Source organism: Myiozetetes cayanensis, unplaced genomic scaffold, assembly GCF_022539395.1.
Source record: "Myiozetetes cayanensis isolate MyiCay16 unplaced genomic scaffold, myiCay2020 scf5-8, whole genome shotgun sequence".
NCBI lineage: Eukaryota > Metazoa > Chordata > Aves > Passeriformes > Tyrannidae > Myiozetetes > Myiozetetes cayanensis.
In genome coordinates, this window is record NW_026087742.1 from 49,966,617 (window position 1) to 49,987,767 (window position 21,151).

The 21,151-nt window shown below is 40.4% G+C and overlaps 1 protein-coding gene across 1 annotated transcript in view; it reads right to left on the minus strand.

The window, feature by feature from the left end:
- Positions 1-8,289: 8,289 nt before the first annotated feature.
- The window catches only part of SMAD9 (SMAD family member 9), a 157,594-nt gene continuing 144,732 nt past the window's right edge, over positions 8,290-21,151 (minus strand). Inside the window, exon 8 of the transcript XR_007630798.1 lies at positions 8,290-8,391. The gene's annotated coding sequence lies outside the window, so the exon portion shown is untranslated. The remainder of the gene's footprint in view (positions 8,392-21,151) is intronic.

The window sequence follows — 21,151 nt, forward strand, 5'->3', positions numbered from 1 at the left end:
TCCCTTCTGGCCATTTGCTTTTTCCTCTTCCTTCCTGTTGTTAAGACACAGAATGTAATCCATATATTTCTGGTAGTGTATTGAACCAGAGGGAATAATTTTCATTAAACCCAGAATTGAAAATTGTATTGTAATCACTGAGATGCTAAAAAGTCAGGTTTTCAAGTCCAGGAGATTTATAAGGTTTTAAGAGTCTTCACTGAATCTTCATGTTCCTGGAGAAAAGCATTTAGAATCAGCCAGAGATATATAATTTCAGTGTATATTTATGCACATATATATGTGTGGTTTTGAGTTCTGCCCACGTCTTCAGTTATTCTCAAGGATGGTAGGTATAATCCAGCTCGGTTTTCTTTTGCAGCAGTTCCAATCAAACAGAATACACAATAGCCATGGCCTTAAGCTATTGTCTATAAGAACACTTGCCAACCTAGTACAGGTCTTAAGCAAAATCTCTGCCTGATGGATTTCTCACTGTGCTCTGAAGTGTTTCTGTATCTCTTCTCCCCCATTTTTCAGGAATTACAGACTCACAGTCCTTCATCTCTAATTGCTGAATATTCACCTTTCTTCTCCCCACTTCTCTTGTTTCTGTGAGCTATCAATCGGTGAAGAGGAACTAAAGTCATAAACATTAGCACTGACAAAATACAGGTGATTCCTGTTGCTCACAAAACAAAATTTGTTTTTCTAATTAAGAGACATTTTGGATACTACTTAATGGCTTCTGGAAAATATATTGTTGCTTCTACTGAATGTTTTGATAAAGAAAAAGTTACTCTGCAGAGTGCACTGGTAGTCTGGTTCGCTGGCCCTATTGACATGTTGTTCTTCACTTCTCCTGAAACCCTGCTTTCTAATTTTCTGTGTTAATAATCCTCTGAGTATCCTGATATACATCCCTAAGTACTTCACAGAGAAATAGTCACTCTCCGTGAACAGTTTTTCCTTTTTTCTTTGGCATCAGGGGGACACTAAACCTCTAATGAATGAATACTTGTTACCAAACAGCAAAAGACCTTGTGCTTGCAAAAGAAAATATGACACTCAAAATCTTTATTATATCCTTTACTTTGTCCACAAAGTGAACATCTGGTCATCTTTCTGAGTCACATGCAGCTGTCTGTGGAAGGCCTAAAAATATAACATAAAATACCTCACTCAAAAGAGATTCTTGAGCTATACTTGCTTGGTTTCTCATTCACTTTCATTTCAGAAAAAAAAAAATCTTTGAACTAAAAACTTAGTTTCTTGTATCTGTATTCCATAAAAGCTGAATATCTTATGTGAAATGACAGAAAGAACCAGGACACTAAATTATTCAGAGGCTTGCTGAGAAGATATGGGACTTATCATAATGAAGGTTAAATCCCTGTCCAGGTTGCTACTCACTGAAAATTGCTTCTGTCGATTTCAGTAGCTGAGGTGAGCTGTTCTTATTGTAGAGCCCTTGTCATCAGTTCTCTATCATATATGTCTGCACTGTGCAACATATTTAGTCTTTTGGTGCCTGTTGCAGTCTGAAATGAAGTCGTTCGAGCATCAGCAAGCTGTTGGGTGCAGGAATGGGTTCTTCCCAGAGCTGCTGGCATAGCAAGATTGTTCCCAGCACCTGAGCTACCTTCAAGGGAGGTAGCTGCTCAGCATAGAAATATTTTGGATGTGATGTCCACGTTTGTGGCTGGAAGAACAGAGGTGAGTGCTCAGCTGGAATTTGCACAGGGAGCTTTCACATGTGCCCAGGGGTGACCCAGAAGTCAAAGCTGTTCTGATAGTGAGGCAGGTCTGCATTGCAGCTGCCCACATGATGCCTGTCCCCTATGCAGTGGGTGTCTTTCCCATGCTGTCGGTAAAATGTACCTACAAATACCACACACAGTTAAAGAACAAAAATATAAATTAATGAAAAACAAAGAAGAAGTTCTACCTTCCATTTCTTTTCTTTACTTTTCTGGGAAAGTATGGATAAAAATGACAAAGGGTGCTTTCAGTCAATGAGATCCAGTGGTCTCCTGGAAGAAAGAGAGTGTAAATGGAGGGGTTGTGAGGAATGTGGTGGTTTCTCTATAGGAACACTACTCCCTCACCATAACAGAGTATTTTGAAAGAAATAGTGAATCTTAGTGTAATATCTGCCCCACAATTTCTGCTTCTGCAAACAGTGCTGGCATGATGTCAGTGAGGTTTTACGCATTTTAAGTTCATTATGGATATCTAAGAACTTCTTGTAAAATCTGAATTCTGCACTGGTGTTTACTACAGGATGCCATTTTGGTGTCATATGAAAGAGAGATTGGAAGTCTGGACTTCAGCTGACAAAGCTTCTTGGTTTCACATGGGACAAAGATGGCTGGTGCCATTTACTACCTCTTCCAGCTTATGAATTTAACTAGGGAAAGCTCCTATTTTCTCTACATAGGCCTACTGAAAGTAGGAAAATTCCTGCTGTTTTGTTTACATGTTCCTGCAGAGTCTTGTGGAAAGCATGGCCAGGTAGTGGAGATGGCACGATGGCTCCTTTGGGGAGTTCTAGGACTTATAACCTATATCTACATAGATATACCAAGTGGTAGAGAGCCAGAGAGGAACCTTACAGTCTTCAGGCCAAGGAGTATCAGCTGGTTCTTGCCTACACGGCTTAGGGTTCACCACAGGGAAAAGCAGAAAAGAACAGAGCCAACTGTATCTCAAGCTTTTGACTTGGAGTGTTTCCTAGGTCCTATGTAATGTGTTGTGGCTTTCATAGAAGACTACACTCTTTTGCACAATTTTTTCCATTTCAGAGTACCTTATAATGGTGTTGCAGGTCACCTGAATTCTGTTTCTATAGCCTGAAACTGAGTACTTGTGTTGAATACCTTGGCCTGGGGCAGGAGGACACATGAGAGTGCTTGAGTGTGTATAGGCAGTTGGGGATAGCATCAGAGGACTGTGTGGGGCATAAGGAGCCAAACCTGCTGCAGTGTCATTCATAATGTCTTTGGAGGGCTCTTTCTGGAGTGAAGTATACTTCTGTTTTTCCCAGAAGAAAACTGGGTGAAGTAGCTGAAAGCCCAGCAGGAAATGAACCATTAGCTGAGCACTGTAGCCAATACAGGTGAGACATGAAAGCTTTGTTCCTGGTTTGTTCTCATTAGCAGTGCTAATGTAATTACTGTCTCTCTAGATTTTCAGGTCTCCTATGATCTCCTGGTGATCCACAGAGTTTATGGAACTATCTGTCACTCATCCCACAGAGAACCACAGTGTGAGATTTCCTTCTACCCTCTTCCTTCTGTGAGATTTACATCAGGAGATGCATGACCCAGTGACCATGCAGGAGCCTTTTGGCTCCTAGGTGTCTTTTTCTCTCTGTATTTAAGAATTCTGGAACATGGTGTGTCATGTCTCAAAACATAGCAGCTTCTTCCACTTCCAGTAACAACCCTCCAGTAGTCCAGCCCATCATGGGGAGGATCATACATTTGATGAGAAAAAGAAGCCAGCATTTTTTTAACTCTGCCCTATTTTGCCTGTAGGAGAATCAAATACTTCAGTCTAAAGCAGGTTGCTAAATCCATTCTGAGGCACCAAAATAAAAGGTTTCAAATTTGCAGATGTTCACATCACAGGAATCAGAACCTGTAGTTCAGCAGCCCTCCTGAAAATAAGGCTGTTAATGCAAAAACCGAGCCCTGGTTCTAGGCTTGCAATGTTTGGAAAATCAAGCTGCAAACCTTAAGTTTCTTTCTACATTTCATTTTGCAGTAATACTTGGTGATACTGAATTGGGATTTAGAATTCCAATGTAAAGTGCCTGAAAGACGCTGTGTCCACAAATGTCTGCTTACACATTTGCATAGTAAGGTCTTTAAGACTTCCCTAGAACAACTTTTCAGGTTCTTGCATCTTATGATTCACAAAAATATTCCATAAATGTGACTTTCTGAAATTATAGATGCTTTAAAATGTCAGATATTTATCTTCTGTGAGAGGAGATATCCTTCTCCATCATGGAAGCTTCCTACTTCCAGAGAGCACTGCACAGCCAAAAGCATTTAAAAGCTCAGATAGTAGTGTTGTGAGTTTGTCAGTCTTCCAATAAGTGCTGCCATTATGAATAAAGATAGCAGAACTGGGATGAAATCTGAAGGCATTTTAATCAAATGACCCCCTACAGGCACAAACCATGAAGAACAAATCTAGTCTATTTAGCACAGCTCTTGCCACAGTTTTCTGACAAAGCTTTTATTATTAGTGCTCTATTACCATACCATCATTCACCTTCTATTGGATTCACAAAGTAAGGTTCAAATAGTTGCTATGGCACAGATTTTTAAAATGGCTTCTTTCTCAACATCTCTTAAGGGAGAGGAAGTTCATTTTAAGGAAAAAAAAAAACTAGATGAGAATGTCAGTTTTAACCTACAGAAATATGTGGTTTTTTGGAGTTCAGACCATTGCAGCAAAAGTTACTGCAATTTAGTAGTAGAACTGCAAACTGGGAAGCTGAAGACCTCAAATCTTCAGAGCTACAGCAACTGTAGTACAAGTATCGATTCGGGGTTACTTCCCCTCAGCAAGAATTTAGAGAGAATGCAAACATCATTTCCAAACAATGGTTTTAAGGTGGAACAGAATTCTGAAGAAAATATATCTTCTTTACTTGTTGCTAATGAGTATGCTAAGAGAACTTGTAACAGTTTGGAAGTTTTTTAATTCACCAATTTACTGCATCGGGGGGTTTTCAGTAAAATTATTTTTATGAGTACCTTGATTCAAACTGTAACAGACAATAGACAGCCCCATGACAAGCCTATATCTTGCTGGTAAAATTCCAGTAGCAAAAGGTCAGGTCTAGTAAATTCCTTCAGAGTAGGTTAGGAAGACAAAGACTCAGTCTGTTATTCCATCAGTTCTTCACTGGGATACAAGCCAGAATTAATAGAGGTGCTATTAATGGCAAGGAAGAACTAGATGCAATCTTAACACACTGGGTGCACTTCTACTTTGATAAATGTAATGCTTTGCACTATCTTATCGCTGACAATGTAAATTGATTTTGTTAGTAGTTATTTGCTGAGTATCAGCTGAAGGTTACTAAACTAAAGTACCTATTGTAACCTCACCAGGTCAATAGTAAACAGCTCGCTAAATAATTCAGGTTGGAAAAGGTTTGAGTGCTTCTGAAGGCAAGAAAAACGGTAGGTGCACAGACGCTTGCAATGCAGACTGCCTGTTCAGGGATCTAACTTCTGGCATTTATTTTGTAAGATCATTGGCTTATATAATCAGTGCTTTGCAAAGCTGCAAGAGAGGTCTGCCTCTCACAGAGGAAAGGTAGAGAGGGCAGATGTGAAAATAAAGCAATATTGGAAGAGCAACTTCTTAAGAAATCTCTGGGTTTGCCTGAAGGGGAGGGTAAAGGGAATGGAATAGTCTCCTTTCACACCACTGTGGTGTAAATCTGCCTAACCCTCATCTTTGGTAACAGCTACAGTGGTAAGAAAAAGCTGCAGGTATCTCAACTGCAGTTGCAAGAAGATTTCTACTGGACGCAGTCTTGTGAACTTAACATTTGCCCGAGCGGTCCATTTAATCCACTAGCTGCCACCTCACAGAGCTATGTACCAGGTGCTTCACATACTGGTGCCACAGCTGGGATTTCTTCTACCCCACGGAAAGCTTCTCCCCCACACTTGTCAACCAGTAACTGAATTATTGAAAATATTATTGAGGATCATTTTGTGGAGGGCTGTCTATTTATAACTGCAGATGTTATTACAGTCCACATAGATGAGACCTTGGCCTCTCTTATCTCCTGCTTCAATGAATTCCACATGTTAATTATACATTGTGCTAAAGCTGGAAATATGAAAAATTCTGTTGCATTTTCTTAGAAAAGAATTCTTCAAAGGCCTTTACTCAGCTCTTCAGGCATCCTCTGAGAAATGCATACCAATGTGGAAGGTCATGTCTTTTGAACTATCTGTTGGAAGTGAAACCCGGTATGAACAGTTTATTAAAGAAACAAACAAAACCTGGAAAACACAACCCAAACAAAGCCATGCCATCAAAAAACAACTCACAGTGTATATGGGTTTGAATCCAAACTGTAAAGCTGAATCCTGCAAACTATGTGATACAGAATCCAAGTGCTAATCCTAGTTTGGCTTCTGGGTCAGGTACATCAAGTCAGAAATACAGATTCATGCTTGTCAAGGAAAGGGGAGGCTGGTGAAGCCAGATGGGAGTGATGAACCTTGTGAGGGGAGGGTTTGCAAGCTGAAGACAGGGGACCGGCACACAGGAGGTCTCAGCCCAGAATCTATCTCTGTTCCTGAATTGCTGGGTCCTTTAAACCAAACTTGCAAGTGTTCAGTCTTTTTGAGACCCAAACTTTGAAGCTCTTGATATGGCAATTAATTTTGCAAAGTTCTGCTCCTGAAGCCAATGTGAAGCAACCTTTGCAGTGCCAACAGTGTGCTGATGACCTGGCTACTGCAGTGCTCTCTGCTACCTGCTGCATTGATACCACTGCTTTTATTTCTGATCTGTAGGATTTCACATAGTGATAGTGAAAACAGCGATTTTGCCACTGAAATTTCTTGTGATTTTAATCAAGTGATTTTAATCAACTAATTTTAGCAGAAGGGGGATTTGATAAACTTGAACTTAAGAAACAGATTTTTTTTTCCCTACTGAATCTTTCATTTAATTTTCTTTTTCTATACAGGCACTGTGATCATTAACTATATCTTTGTAGTGACTACAAAATCAGGAAACTTTGAACAAGCAGCCTGCATGCATTTGACATTCCTCTTGTACACTATAGAAAAAGAAAGAGGGTCAAATTATTACACTGGAATGCTTTATTGCCGTGGTGTGAAAGAGTGTTGTTTTGTTTTCCATGAGATGGTCTGGATTTGCATGGCTGGGACAAGGACAACAACAGTTCTTTGTCCACAGTAAGTGTAGGTTGCATAATCTTCAGAGCAGAAGGGAACGTACATACAAGTGTGTTTATAACAGTCACTGCAGAGGATGGGACTTGGCCACCAGCTCTGGTCTCCAGTGAATATTGAGGCTCGACTGCAGTGTTAAGGATTTGTTGAAAGGATAATTGCTAACACTTTGGGAAAAAAAGTAGTTCTTGAAAATAAAGAGTATGAAGTTTACAGTAAAAAAGAGCAGGTGAATTTTGTAATTAAAAAAAAATATACTGGTTAATTAGGAAGTATTTATGGTGAAAATAATGAGAAATTATTCTAATTGTTCGGCAGATCCTTACAATATACCTGCTGTTTCATAAAAAGTTTAAGCAGCAGCATGGTCCCCACTCCAGAATATTTACTGTCTAGAGGATGGATGTGCAAAAGAAGTCATCACCAAAGAAGTTTTCTTTTTGTCTTTCAGTTTGCTAGTTGTTTCATTCATTACCTTTCTTGGCACTATGAAAAAAGTAGTTCTTTTGGAAGGCTATGAATGATTAAAGGTTGTCAGATGAAGACAAAGAGATCTTTTATCCCTACTCATATACTACAGGCTGCTACCAGAGAGAATAGTCTGGGAGATAGACACCCTTCTGCTGAGCCAGTTCTTTGGGTTTTTTTTGTTCTCATGCACATGAGCAGCTGCCAACAAAAAGGCATGTGAATTCAAGGAAGGATAGGGACAGCATTTAAAGTTTCACCATCAGTTAGGAATCACAGAACCACTGAGATTGGAAAAGACTCTTAAGATCACTGAGTCCCAGCCTTCCTTTTCTTCTTCCTCCTATTTCTTCTCCTGCTTGTTTTTCCCCTTTTTCTTTCAGCTTTTTATCTTCTTTTTTTTTTTTTTGCTATACAGTTCCTCCTGATTTTGTTCATCTTCATTCTTTTTTTTATCTTTCACCTTCCTTTGTTACCACTGTTCCTCTTTTCCCATCACCTTCTCATTCTGTTCATAGAATCATAGAATCATAGAATAGATTGGGTTGGAAAAGACCTCCAAGATCATCAAGTCCAACCCCTGATCCAACTCTAATTACTATATCATGGCACTAAGGGCCATGTCCAATCTCTTTTTAAAAACTTCCAGGGATGGTGAATCCACCACCTCTCTGGGCAGGTCGTTCCAATGCCTGATCACCCTCTCTGTAAAGAATTTCTTCCTAACATCTAACCTAAACTTCCCCTGGCAGAGCTTGAGCCCATGTCCCCTTGTCCTGATGTTGGTTGCCTGGGAGAAGAGACCAACCCCCACCTGGCTACAACCTCCTTTCAGGTAATTGTAGAGAGTGATGAGGTCACCTCTAAGCCTTCTCTTCTCTAGACTAAACAACCCCAGCTCCCTCAGCCTCTCCTCATAGGACTTGTGCTCAAGTCCCTTCACCAGCCTGGTTGCTCTTCTCTGGACCCGCTCCAGCACCTCAATATCCTTCCTGAACTGAGGGGCCCAGAACTGAACACAATACTCAAGGTGCGGCCTCACCAACGCAGAGTACAGGAGAAGGATCACTTCCCTGCTCCTGCTGGCCACACTGTTCTTGATGCAGGCCAGGATGCCATTGGCCTTCTTGGCCACCTGGGCACACTGCTGGCTCATGTTCAGCCTCCTGTCAATCAGCACCCCCAGTTCCTCCCCATTTTTCTTCAAACTCCTTCTCCTACTTTTCCTGTTCCTCTTGCCTCATCCTCTACTCTTGCCTCTTGCCTCCTCTTGCATTTTCTTACTCCTCCTGTTGATATTTCCTCCTACTACTCCTCTTCCTTCTCCTCCTACCCCTCCCCTTCCTCCTCCTTCTCCTCCTATAAAGAGATTTAGAAATGTACTCAGTTCTGGAGGAATGCGATACTGGGAGGCTGAGCAGTATCTAGGAGGCATTAGAGACATTTTATTTAGCTACAGAAGAGTAAATATAAATGTAAAAGTAAAACAAAACCATGTTTGATAATCTATAGGCAATGTTGTGGCTAGTATACCCATTCCCAAGAGGATGAAGTTCAGTCAAATTCCATCCAGTCACATTTCAGATATCCAGGAGAGTGTAGCAGTTCATCAAATCCCAACTGATTGTAGCAACAAAAGAACTTACGTTTATACATTTGTTAGAAGTTCAGGAAAATAAAAAAGTTATAGTGGCAGAACAGGAATCAAGAGAAATTGAAATGTGTTACTAGTTTTACTAATTGGTTAATGAATATTTTCTAAATTCTGTAGCAACATTATAATATAGATCAGATAAGTAGTTCTCTGTGAGTTTATGGATTTACAGCTTAGATACTGTTGGCTCACTCTGAACTCAATGAGAGGATGAAAGTGGTGAATGAGATTTCGAAGGAAACACTCCCAGTGGCCTTTCCCTTTTCAAATACATAAGATTTCTTCAGCATGGGGATAATGTTATCTGATCATGTACTATAAGAGGAAAGGACTGGGGCCAGGAAGCTTCCTAGCACAGAGAGAACAACTGGTAGACAGTAGTCCAGTTGAAAAGAGACTTAGTCTTTTATTGTTTGCAGGAGTTATTGTTCCCCATATTTGCTACATCAGTCACTCTCTGAAAGATACTAATTGTGACCTTGGTATTGCAATATTTGAGAGCCTCTCACATACCTCCATTTAATTAGCCACAAAACTCCCTCCTGCAATTCAGAGAAATCACATTAGCTGCATTTCCAGCAGAAAACTGAAGCACAAAGGGCTTAAGTAACCTGTCAGAGATGACATAGGGAGTCTGTGGTGGAACAGGAAGTAAGCAGCAAAAAACCCTTCATCCACAAATCCCATATCCCTTCCCTAGAGCCCCCTTGTGCAGCCAGAGCTAATGCACTGATAGGGGTTGTTTTACAACAGCGTGTAGAATTACTAGAACTGAGTTTATTCTGTTCTAATGGCTTAGTCATTCAGCTTTCAGATATTCATATGGGAGTTGGCATCCAATGAGCTGAAACACTGCTGTTGCAGCTAATGCTAAAGCTGAAACACAACTTTAGCAGTGCACTAGTCTTCCATCAATGGAGAAGCAAAACCAGAGGTCATCCCAACATCCCCACAATGTTTCTCTGAATGTAGAGTGTGTAAAAACAGCCTGAACAGCTCTTGGAGATTCTCTTTTTCAGTACATATTTCAAAAATTTAGCTTTTGATGTTCTTACTGCTGGGATATTTCATTAGAAAGGTTTTAGCAATCAGAGTTGCTATAATCTCTGAGTAGTTCTTCTAGGGACTGTTGGTGAGATTTAATGGTCAGGGTCATATAAAAGTCACTTTTTATGAATTGCAATCACCCCATCCTCAATCAAAAAACCCCAAAACACAAAAACAACAGCAGAAGAAAACCGTAAGGACAAGTAATTCTCTTAAAATTAACTAAGAACCTGAGATAAAGATACGCAAGCCAAGATGTTACAGTCAGTCATTTGCTTTTCTAATACTGGGTCTGTGCTTTAGCCCTTATTACTGTTTGTGTTTACTGCTGATTGACTATGTCTTGCTGGCCCTGCATACAATTTTTTGCTATCATAAGAAAAATGCCATAGCCCAGATGACTATTGTACTTGCTACACATCTAGAAAAAAACACAGATGTTCCAGAGAAGGCCTTTCTCCTCTGTTGACTGAGGATACATGTGGATTGCGACAGCTCTCCTGTGAGCCATTGAACAGATAGTTGATAAGATCTGGCCAGCTAATACCTACTGAGACTCTGTGGAGGAAGCCTGAAGCTTGGCTTCACTTTTTTTGGGAACCTACAAGGCTGCACCTTTCTGCTGAAAGAGCAGCAGTCTGGTTGCTGCCATGACAAATGCTGCCATCACCTAAGGTCAGTGTTTTTCTTCTGTGTTTCTGAAATGGCTTGTCCCTCATGTCTGCCAGGAGGGATTGCAGAGACTGCAGTTATACCTGGACACTTTTGGCAGGCAGCAAAAAAAGACCTTGTTCTCCCCTTCTTCCTTGACAGCTGCACCCTGCATCTAAGGGTCAATAGCTACAGAAGCACACTCATCTGCGAGGGCTTGAAGGTGGTACTAAAAGACTTGGACATGCCCTTCACACACCCATTTCCAAGTTGTGACCCAGCTCTAGGGATTCAGTAGCCCTACCACATAAATTGCAAAAAACAGGCACTGTCTGTATCTATCTGTGGAGGCAAGCCATGACTGACTGTGACCTTGCTCATGATACATTAAACAAGTACTTCTACCACAGTCACTCTATTGCTTCCAATTCAATTCATTGCTTGAGCATGATTTTTTCAGGACTAATTACGTTTAATCATGTGTGACTTAGACACGTGAGCAAACTAAAGGTTCAGGAGCAAGGCATGAGATGAATGAGAATTTGGTTGGCAAGCTGTCATGGTTTAACTCCAGCAGGCAGCTAAGCACCACACAGCCACTCACTCACTCCCCCTCCAGTGGGATGGGGGAGGGTAAAAGAGAAAAAAATCTTAGTTCGAGATTAGGAACGGTTTAATAGTTAAAACCAAAACAAACAAACAAAAAAACCCCAACCAATCAACCAGTCAACCAACCAAAAGCACAAAAACTGAAATATACATCCCCTACAAAAAAGGGGGAAAAAAAAAAAGAAGATAAAACTAAACTAAGAAAAACAAGTGATGCAAAAAAAATTCCAGTTGTTCACCATCAACCAAATGATACTCAGCTAGATCCCAAGAAATGGCATCCCTGGACAACCTCCCCCTGAGTCTACACCTGGCTTCCATCCCATTTTATTGTTGAGCATGGCACCATGTGGTATGGCATATCTTCTTGGCCAGTTGGGATCAGCTGTCCCAGTTGTTTCCTCTCAACTTCTTGTGCACCCCCAGCCCATTCAGTGGCAGGGCAGAGTGGGAAACAGAAAAGACCTTTATGCTGTATAAGCATTGCTCAGCAATAACTGAAACATTGGTATGTCATCGACACTGCTTCCACCACAAATTCAAAACACAATATCTATGAAGAGAAATAACTCTATCCTAGCTAAAACCAGTACATAAGGACAAAAAGCCATGAGCTGTAAGCAATGAAAAACCAGAATGTAACCAATCCAAAGAGACCAAGTAAAGCACAGAATGTCTCCAAGAAAGTGGCACAACATGTAGAATTTATGTTTAATATGAAAGCTAGTCATGAAAGGGGAGATTCTCTTCATCTTTGTTTTCAGACAAGGAGAGGACAGGACACAAGGGAATGTGCCAGAATGGAAAGATCTCGCTTCAGGAGGGAAAGCAGCAAGCTAAGATGAGCTTTGAGGTAAGCAGATTTTGATAGACTTAGGCAACTGATAGTAAGATCTCAAGGAAAGCAATTAAATTGGAAATGGAGTAGATGGCCATTTCTTTAAGGAAATGTTCTTGAAGAAAAACCTGCCAACTGTCCCAGAGATGAGGAGGTATGAGAAGTTTAGAAAGAGGTGAGTGTGGCTAATTACTGACCTCTTCATTGACCCAAGCTCAAGGAGCACATAAAAAGACAAGTGAGAGAAGATTGTTGAGTGCAACTCTAAAACATAGTGAAATCAGGAAAAGAAAAGCATGAAATGAGATACCCCTGTCTCTGCTCATAGTGTGATTTCTTGTTAGCTTCTTTAGGAACACCAGTAATAAGGAGACAAACGGAAAATGTGTAATCCATTATCAGTAGAGAGGGAAAGCTATTAACTGACTATGCTCAACAGCATTTGCTTGCATTAAATGATTTTTTTGCTTCCCTTAGTAAAAAGGTTAACTGCAATCAACTGACTAATCGTTTCATACCATGACAAAGGGACAAGATGCACCTCAGGGGTATAGCAGCTGCAGCAAGAGCAGAGCTGTGTGAAGTTGTGAAATATATGAGCTCCTAGGAGGCTGGGAAAGGCAGGGACACTGCTGAGCCTATGTGAGAGGGGAGGGGAGAACCAGTCAAGCCAGTCTTCAGGTCTCAGAAAGATCCCGCAAGAAGTAAGATTTTTGGAAGCACTTAGAAGAAAGCCAGATGTATGAATTTTCATGGGTTTACTGAGATTACTTAGGGCTAAATGTCCCAAGACAGTGTGGTGGAAGACAGGTTGAGTTACAGTCACTCCTGAATATGAGGCAGGAATTGCATGGTTCTGAAAAGTAAAGCAGGCAAGCACCAGCCCTGAACAGGAAGATAGCCTACCAACAAGGCAAGGAGTTGTCTGGTTCTCTCAGCTATTTTATGGTCAGTTCTGGATTTCTGTGACCAATTTTTCTTGCTGCAAAAAAGCAAAGAAAATGGTTGGAGGAAGGGCAAAGTATGGCTTACAAGGAAAGATCAAATGCATTGGGATGGTTTAGCCTGCAGAGAGGAGGTTGGTGTGTAAGTATGAGAGGTGACTGCCAAAAGGAAGAAAAGCTGATCTCTGCCTGGTGTGGGCTTGTGGGAGGTCATGGGCTTGCACTACTTCTTGGAAGCTGAAAGCTGTCAGGAGCCTTAAAAGCAGGGAGGATCCTGTCCACTGAGACATCTTTCAGCTCTGCATCCTCCAAGTCTCTGTGTGAACTGCAGCCCAAAGGACTTGTCTGCCAAACAGCCCCATAGAAACAGTGTGGGTGGGTCTGGCTGGGCTGGAGGAGATGGCATTGCAACGGCTTAAGGATGAGCTGTGTTTAATAACTTCAGTGAAAAGCTGAAAAATCTTGCAGGTTTTTTGGTGCAACTCCTTGGAAACTTTAGCAGACATCAATGTCATTGAGTAACGCAATATAAGCAACCAGCCCTCCATGGCAAGCCAAGGACCCAGCTCCCCACAGCTCCTCTGCCAGGTGGATGGGGCTGGAGCTGAAATGTTACTGAATTCCCCAGAGCTTTGCAGCTTTTGGTCCAATCACATCAGTGACTCTGAGCAGCTTCCAAATAAAAAAACAGACTCGCATAAATCTCTCCAAGGACCTTGCCACTGCTTTTCTCATTTGTCATGACTATGGTGCTGATGCAGAGACAGAAGGAGATGAGAAAAGCAAATGGACGCTTGCAATTCATGAAAAATATCTATGCAGTTGAATCAACTGCTACTATCAAGAGTCCCCATGGAAATAAGCCCTTGTCATGATGTGCTATTGCCATATTTTAGCTCTGATTATTGAATTTCAACCTTGTCAAATCATCTCAGACAGTGGAGCCACATATTCAGGAGACAGAGAAAGCAGTTCCCTGAATGAAAGGCCAGATCTCCGCACTGCGGTTGGATGAAGCAGCCCCAGAATGATGCCCCTTCTGTAGCAGAGACATCAGTGAATAGAAACCATCCAGCCGTCATTCAAGTAGCTAGAAACTCTGAAACATTAAAATAAATAAAATAGGAAAGGTTCGTTGGGTCAGAAAACAGTGTCTCTTTGGAGCTGTGGCTTAATGAAAGTCTGCAGCAGCAGCCAAAAAGGATGAATCCAGATATGCATGAAGTAGATCTAAATTGAAAAGGTAGTTCAGAACCTGGTAAAAGGCCAAGTGTAAAATCCTAGGTTCAGTGTGTCTGGTTTTCAAAAATCCCATGTGCATTTTAGAGGATTCATTGGCTTCTGTACTGTCCCTGTCTTAGCAACATCAGAAAGGATTTTATTTCCATAAAATGCAGTTCCAACATAGGTATGCTGTGAAAACAAGACCAGAATGCAGAGCAGGATAATTTCAAATCAGGTATCATCTTCTCGTGTGCCTTTGACACCTGGCAGTACCTTTCCATTTTAGCATGCAAAGTTTGGCTTGGTCAAACTGCTGAGCTGAATAAAACGCATATGCCACCCCTAAAGCCAAAAAGAAACACTGCCAATTTTACAAGTGGCTAAACTAACCCTAGAGGACTCTTGCTTTCAGAGAAAGGAAGTAACCATCCCTGGTTTCTCTGAAGCTATGAGTCTTTGAAGACTGTGACTGACAGGCTCATTAACATTGAACAGCCTCAAATGCACACTGAATAACTCACCGAGCTAATTAGAGGGATGTTGGGATAAAGAAAGCATGACAATAAAACATCTCTGACGTTAATTAGTGGAAGGAAAAATGTGAGGCTGAGGTGCCCAAAAGAAATGTGAGTTGAGAGTGAGTAATCCTGCAGGATGCCCAGTACTTGGGGCAGCTTCAAGGCACACTCTCAGGATGCCATTGCAGCAGGACACTGTCCCAACAGGGACATGGGGATCTGCACATGGTAGAGGGATGTGTCCCAAGCAGATATGTGGTGAAAGAATGGGAGGGGGAAATAGCTTCTATAAAAGACCTGTCTGAAAGTAAGAGTGATTCTTTCTGCCTGTCTCCAACCTGATATGCAGACTTTACTTCAAGCAGGTTAATGTGAAATGCAAACCAATGGGGAGGGAAGCAAATTTAGTCCCAAAATAAGCAAAACTCAGGCTAAGAGTAAGGAAGCACAGGAAAAAGAGAGCAGTTGTGGGGCTGGAGTGGTATTAACATATGTTGCTGTGCATCTTAACTATTTCTCATGTTGTTTTAAAAACACAGTAATTTTTTTTCCTGTCCGTGTCTTCAATCTCCCTAATTGCCTCCAGCTGGATATCTCCAGGACACATCTTTTACCAAGGTGCGCTCCTACAGCTTCACACACTCCTTTCCTTTCTCTGGGGCTCGATAGCAGTGGTTCTGGTCCCTGCAATGTTCAGGGTCAAGCGTAAGCCCCCCAGAGAAAAAACATCATTGTCTGGCTCCACTGGCCCTCACCCAGCCAGGTTGTCTCTGCTGATCCGACTGCTCTGTCCACACACATATATAACCAATTCAAATAGGAAAAACATTACCCAAAACTGCTAGCATCGGCTTGGGAGAAAGCAGCGTGGGGTGATTGCTACTGCAAGGGGGTTCAAGGGTATTCAAGGGTCTCAATGAGGTGGGAGAACAGCAGCACTCCTGAGCATGGAGATTCTTCAAAGAATGTTGCATATGTCTTGTCTTTTTCATATAAAAGAGAAGGAAAGACACTAGTAACATTCAGAGACTAACCACTATGGATGTAAAGAGATGTTCAATAGCAGATGCAATTGCCATGTAAGGTGGTAAAATTTCACCTCCCACATGTTAACACAAAAGGGAAATTATGTGTTTTCACAATTGCATCTTTCTTTCTCATATACAATCTCATTTGACCTCAGCATGACATATGAGTTTTCTTATTTTGGGCTTACAATTAACAATTTTCTTTCCTCATGTAAAACTTATGTACATATTTTTCCTTATGGTGGAATTAAAATATTCTTTGTGGTGTCTTTATATTTGTTCAAAGGAAAAAGAGTTGAATGTCACTCTGCTTTAGTGTGCAAACATTCATTTTCTTAAAAAAGTCACAAAATTGTTATTCCTCATAACAGCTGATTGTAGCATTTGTCATAATTTTTTATTCTTATTTCTGGTGAAACAGCTTGGAAGAAGTCAGATAGAATGATTTGGATAGGGATTAGAGCAGTATAAATAAGAGAAAAATCACCCCAAAATGTCACCAGGGAGAATGTGTTGTTTTTTCTAAAGGCCTTTATCGCCATCACATCTGAGCAGTCTTTTTATATTTAATGACTAAAGAAAAAAGAGTTGCTCTCCTGCAAGGCACAGTATGTGTGTTGCATAAGACTTTCTGAAAGCACAGGAGATGGTCAGCCAACCGTCAAGGTTATATTAGGAAATCCTGTCCAAAGAAATATGGTCTGCATAGAGCTTAAAAGCTGATGATGTGACAGTTTTCTGATGAGGATGAATTTCAGCAGGAAAAAACCTGTCACCTCCCAGCAGCTGCGATGTGGTTCCATCTGGGGCAGCCAGAGCCCCCTTAACAGCTCCAGTCACTGCTGTGCAACTGACAGTTCTTCCTTTTAGGGATATAAGAAGTGACTAAAACTTGCAATTTTGCCTCTGAAAATCAGAAGAAGTCTAAAGCTTAAACAGTAACAAAAATTTGACCTGGGCAACCAGAAGAAGAGATTATAGTATTTTCATTCCTTTTTCTGTATTACTTACCTGTTTTGCTTGCAAAGAAACGGGCTCTTGTTTTTAATCAGAATTAAGAGTGTGAAAGTTTTAGCACACTCTCTTCTATGGTAGCCAGTGCTTTGAAATAATAACAGAGAGACTGTTGATTCTAACAGTGGGCAGAGGATAAAATTCAGGAAAGAACTGTCTGCAAGTGTAATTCGTGCCTCTGAAATATCCTGTTGCTTCTCTGTGTTCATGGCTCTGCTGTGGACATGTGTGTGTGGATGAAAAGCTGCACAAGGATAGGTGCATGCTTGTACTAGGAAGGGGAATGAAGGACCCCAGCCACCACTAAAAGCTCCTAAGGCAAATCATACCAGAGAATGAAAATAAAATCACATAGCCTCCAACAGCACACACCACAGAAACTGAGCAGTTTTGTTTCTCTTAGAGCTGGAAAACAGCACCTTCAGGTCAACACAGCTGGCAAACAGCAAACCAGTGCAGTGTGTAACTGAGGAGGAACAAAGAGGGAAAAATGATAAAAGTCACTTCTTAAGAGAAAACTTAGTCCAAGAACACACTCCAGGATTTTCATGCATAAGCATCTCCTGACTTCAGCCCAGCCCCAGGAGAAGGGCAACTTTCAAGAAGACAAACGCCCTCAGGAAAGGCAGGCACACCAATTACTCATTGCTCAGATAGGAGGAGGGCAGCAGCCTCACCACTGTGCACTGTGCAGTCAAAGCATTTCTGAGTCTGTTCATAGAAAAGCAGCAGCTTCCCTCAGGAAAACACTGGCAGTACTGAGCACCCCAATTGTTTACCCATCTTGGCTTCTTCATGTCAATTATTTTCCTATCTTGGCTTCTTCAGCTCATATTATTCTCTTTCTCAGGGAATGATTCATATTTTCCTTACTTTCCTTAAATTTGTGGGAAGTTTCCTATCTGATTTTATACCTCCACTGCAATTTTAACATGTGTAAAGAGCTGTAAATACCCATTTTGTTGCAAAATCATAGGAAAAACCTCATATCTTCAAATAGTCCTAGAAGCAATATTGAAATATGAAACACAGAAATAAAAGCACATATTACCAAGTCTCCCTCCAAATGTAAAACCACAGTATAATAAAAGAAGCTAAAATTTTTGATGTGGGAACTTTGCAACCTTCACCTAGTAATTCTGAGATTTCATTTGTTTAGGGAAAAAAATAAAAGGGCAAAGTGTAACTTAAGTGCATAAGCACATAAACTATTGACTGCAATTATTTACATTTTTTCTGAAAATCTCTACAAGTCATGGCTTTGTTTATGCAATAAAAGACTACTCCTCTGTTTCTGGAAACCAGGAGAGCAGGACAAGAAAAAAAAGGAAGCTACTTCAAGGGATTTAACAACTGAATTAGAGAAATTTTGTTATGAATGTGTTTCTAGACACTTTCTCCTAACAAGAGACAAAATAGTTTCAGGATAAAACACACAAAGAGAAATGTCTAAAAAAATGTACTAGAAAATGATAGTCCTTCTACACCTTTTTAAGTAGCTTAAAGTATAATATAACAAGACTCAGTATAATGAGTCCTGTTCTGTTCAAGTCTTTAAGTTCTGCTAGAGCATGAAATGAATACTTGGGAAAGAAGATAAATCCCCTATGCACATTACTTTTAAAACATCGATATGTGGATATTAAATATCAATTTAACATAATAATAATTTAAGGTTATAATAAACTAAGTCAGTATCTATTGTCTTCTCCAGACTTTTAAGATGTTCTCCCTACTCCTTCTAAAATGTGTCAAAATTGCTTTTGACCTAATTTGTTTCACTGAGCTCTTTCCATGTAAGAAACAATTAAGATAGGTGTATATTTAAGGTTTTCAGTTGATTTTTATTTTTTTCTTGTTGTTCTTCCCAGGTATGGTAAGGACTTTGGAGTTGATCCACAGTATGAAGGAAGCTCTAAAGCTTTTTGGCTGTGCTAATTCAGCTGTTCAATATTGACTGAGTAATACTTACTTGCTTTCTAGCTACCTTTGTAGCTAGGAGTGCAAAATTCTAGTTTTTAGCATACCTCAGATATGGTTAGATAAAAATAAGGAGAGCACCAAATAGCTCCACAACCCTAAAGAAAAGAAAGAAAGCCATAGACAAGTATAAAGGGGATTTTCCTCAGCTACCTTGATTTGTCAAAAGGTATGTGCAAACTTCTTCCTCATTCATGTGAGCTCTCTGAAAGGTTGTTTCTAGTCAAAATTAGCTGTCTGGGCTTTCTCAGGAAAGAGGAGACACTCAAGTGCCACCAAAACCTGGTTTATCTGTTAAGCTGAGGATGGGAGGACCTGAAGTGCTGATGAGCATTGCTTTTCTCCATTGGTACCACTGAGGCAGCTCCATGGTTTTCAGATGACCAGAGGTAAAGGAGAGCCTTGTTCATAGTGATTCATCAGCTCCTTTATGTCTGAAATTATTCATTTAATCTGAGAGTGCATAAGGACATTTATTATGCCAAGAAACAGGAGCAACTTGACCTCCTTCTACAAATAAATGCTGGTAAGTAAATGCCGGCAAGAAAATACCAGCCACCCCTAAATTTTCTAAATCTCTCCACCCATTTTTAAATTTGCTAGTTAGATAATCGGCAGCTGATTAGGTGCATTTATTGTACCATGCTCTCCACACAGCATCCTTTATCTTGTGTGAGAGATTAAGAACTGTGTGACTGCTACAAAAATAATCATGATCACTATTCATACTCAGAGACTTTTACAGGTATTTTATCTAAGAAAAAAAAGCTGCGAAACAGGTAGTTAAAAAACCATGTTAAGATTTTTAACTAATTAAAGCCCAGACCACTTTACCTGTCTCCCTCAGACTGGACTGCAACTACGCAAGCCAGTTATCACTTGTGTTTTGCAAGGCTTCACATTTTGGTTGTTATCTCCGAACTTAAAGGTAGGTAAAGGTGGGAGGTAAAGGTAGCACTCTTGATCACTAACCGTTGAAACAACACTTTCATAAAGCAAACCTTTGGCAGCAGCTTGTCATCCCTTTCCAATTTGCAACTTTCTTAACCTAGCAGAGCAATATAACTGTCATATTTTAAAGGTATCGTCTTTGGGAGAGTGCCAAAGAATCACTCCAGGCACTTATTCTTTTACAACATAGATGATGTCATTTAAATATTTATTTCTCTGCTGTCATATATTCCACAGTTCATTTGGGGAACCTCATTTCTCTGATTAAACATAGATTTATTTATGTTTTGGCATTTCTATAGTAAAAAATTATTGGGGTCCTGGTGAACTCACAGGTATGTAATGCACCACCCCAGTTCCCAAATGACTTATCAGACCACATCATTCAGGCTAAGTGCATCTTAACCTAACAGTTATGATTTCATCACTCTCTCCCCTGAGTAGCAGAGAGAGTGCAAAGGCAACAGAATTCTTCTCTGCTAAAAAAGCCTTTCTCCCATTTCTCTTATGTAGTACATTCCTAACCCACCCAGTATCAGGGATCCAGGTCCTTTCTTCACACACTTTACAGCTACCAAACAGCTGCCTAGGGCCAGAATGGCCAGAGCTGCCTCTCTTTGGTCTAAGACATACTTCTCTACAGGATTAATTTCTTCTTTGCTCCTTAGTAACAACTGTTGGCTCTCAAGTTACTAGAAATACCTGACCATCTATGATCTATCACTTGCTTTGATAAAAGACATATTTAATTGTAGATATGGATTGTCAAAAGAGAGACAAATTTAACCCTATGTAACAGACATGAAATTACCTGTATATGTGATGAGCTTTTCCCTGAGTATCTTTTATATATATTCTATATGCAACACAAGCTTGAAATTAAACAGCCTAGTTGCCTGTCCTTTAATTTGGTTGAACACCAAGACCTGAGTCACAGTTCAGAAAATTATTCAAAATTACTTAATCTTTTTTTTTATCATAGACACATAGAATGGTTTGGGTTGGAAGGGACCTTAAAGATCATCTTGTTTCAATCCCCCTGCCATCGGCAGTGATGCTACCCTCTAGACTGAGTTGCTCAAAGCCCCATCCAACTTGGTCTTGAACACAGAGTTCTCATAGTTCATCATAATATCATATGGCTACTACCTGTCAGTGAGCTATGTGTCTACATAAAGCATGACTTGCAGTGAATTTGTTCCGAATTTTCAGTCACCAATTGATCTCTTCATCTTCCAATAACTATACTGTGAAAAAAAGACCCACATACCCTGTTATTCA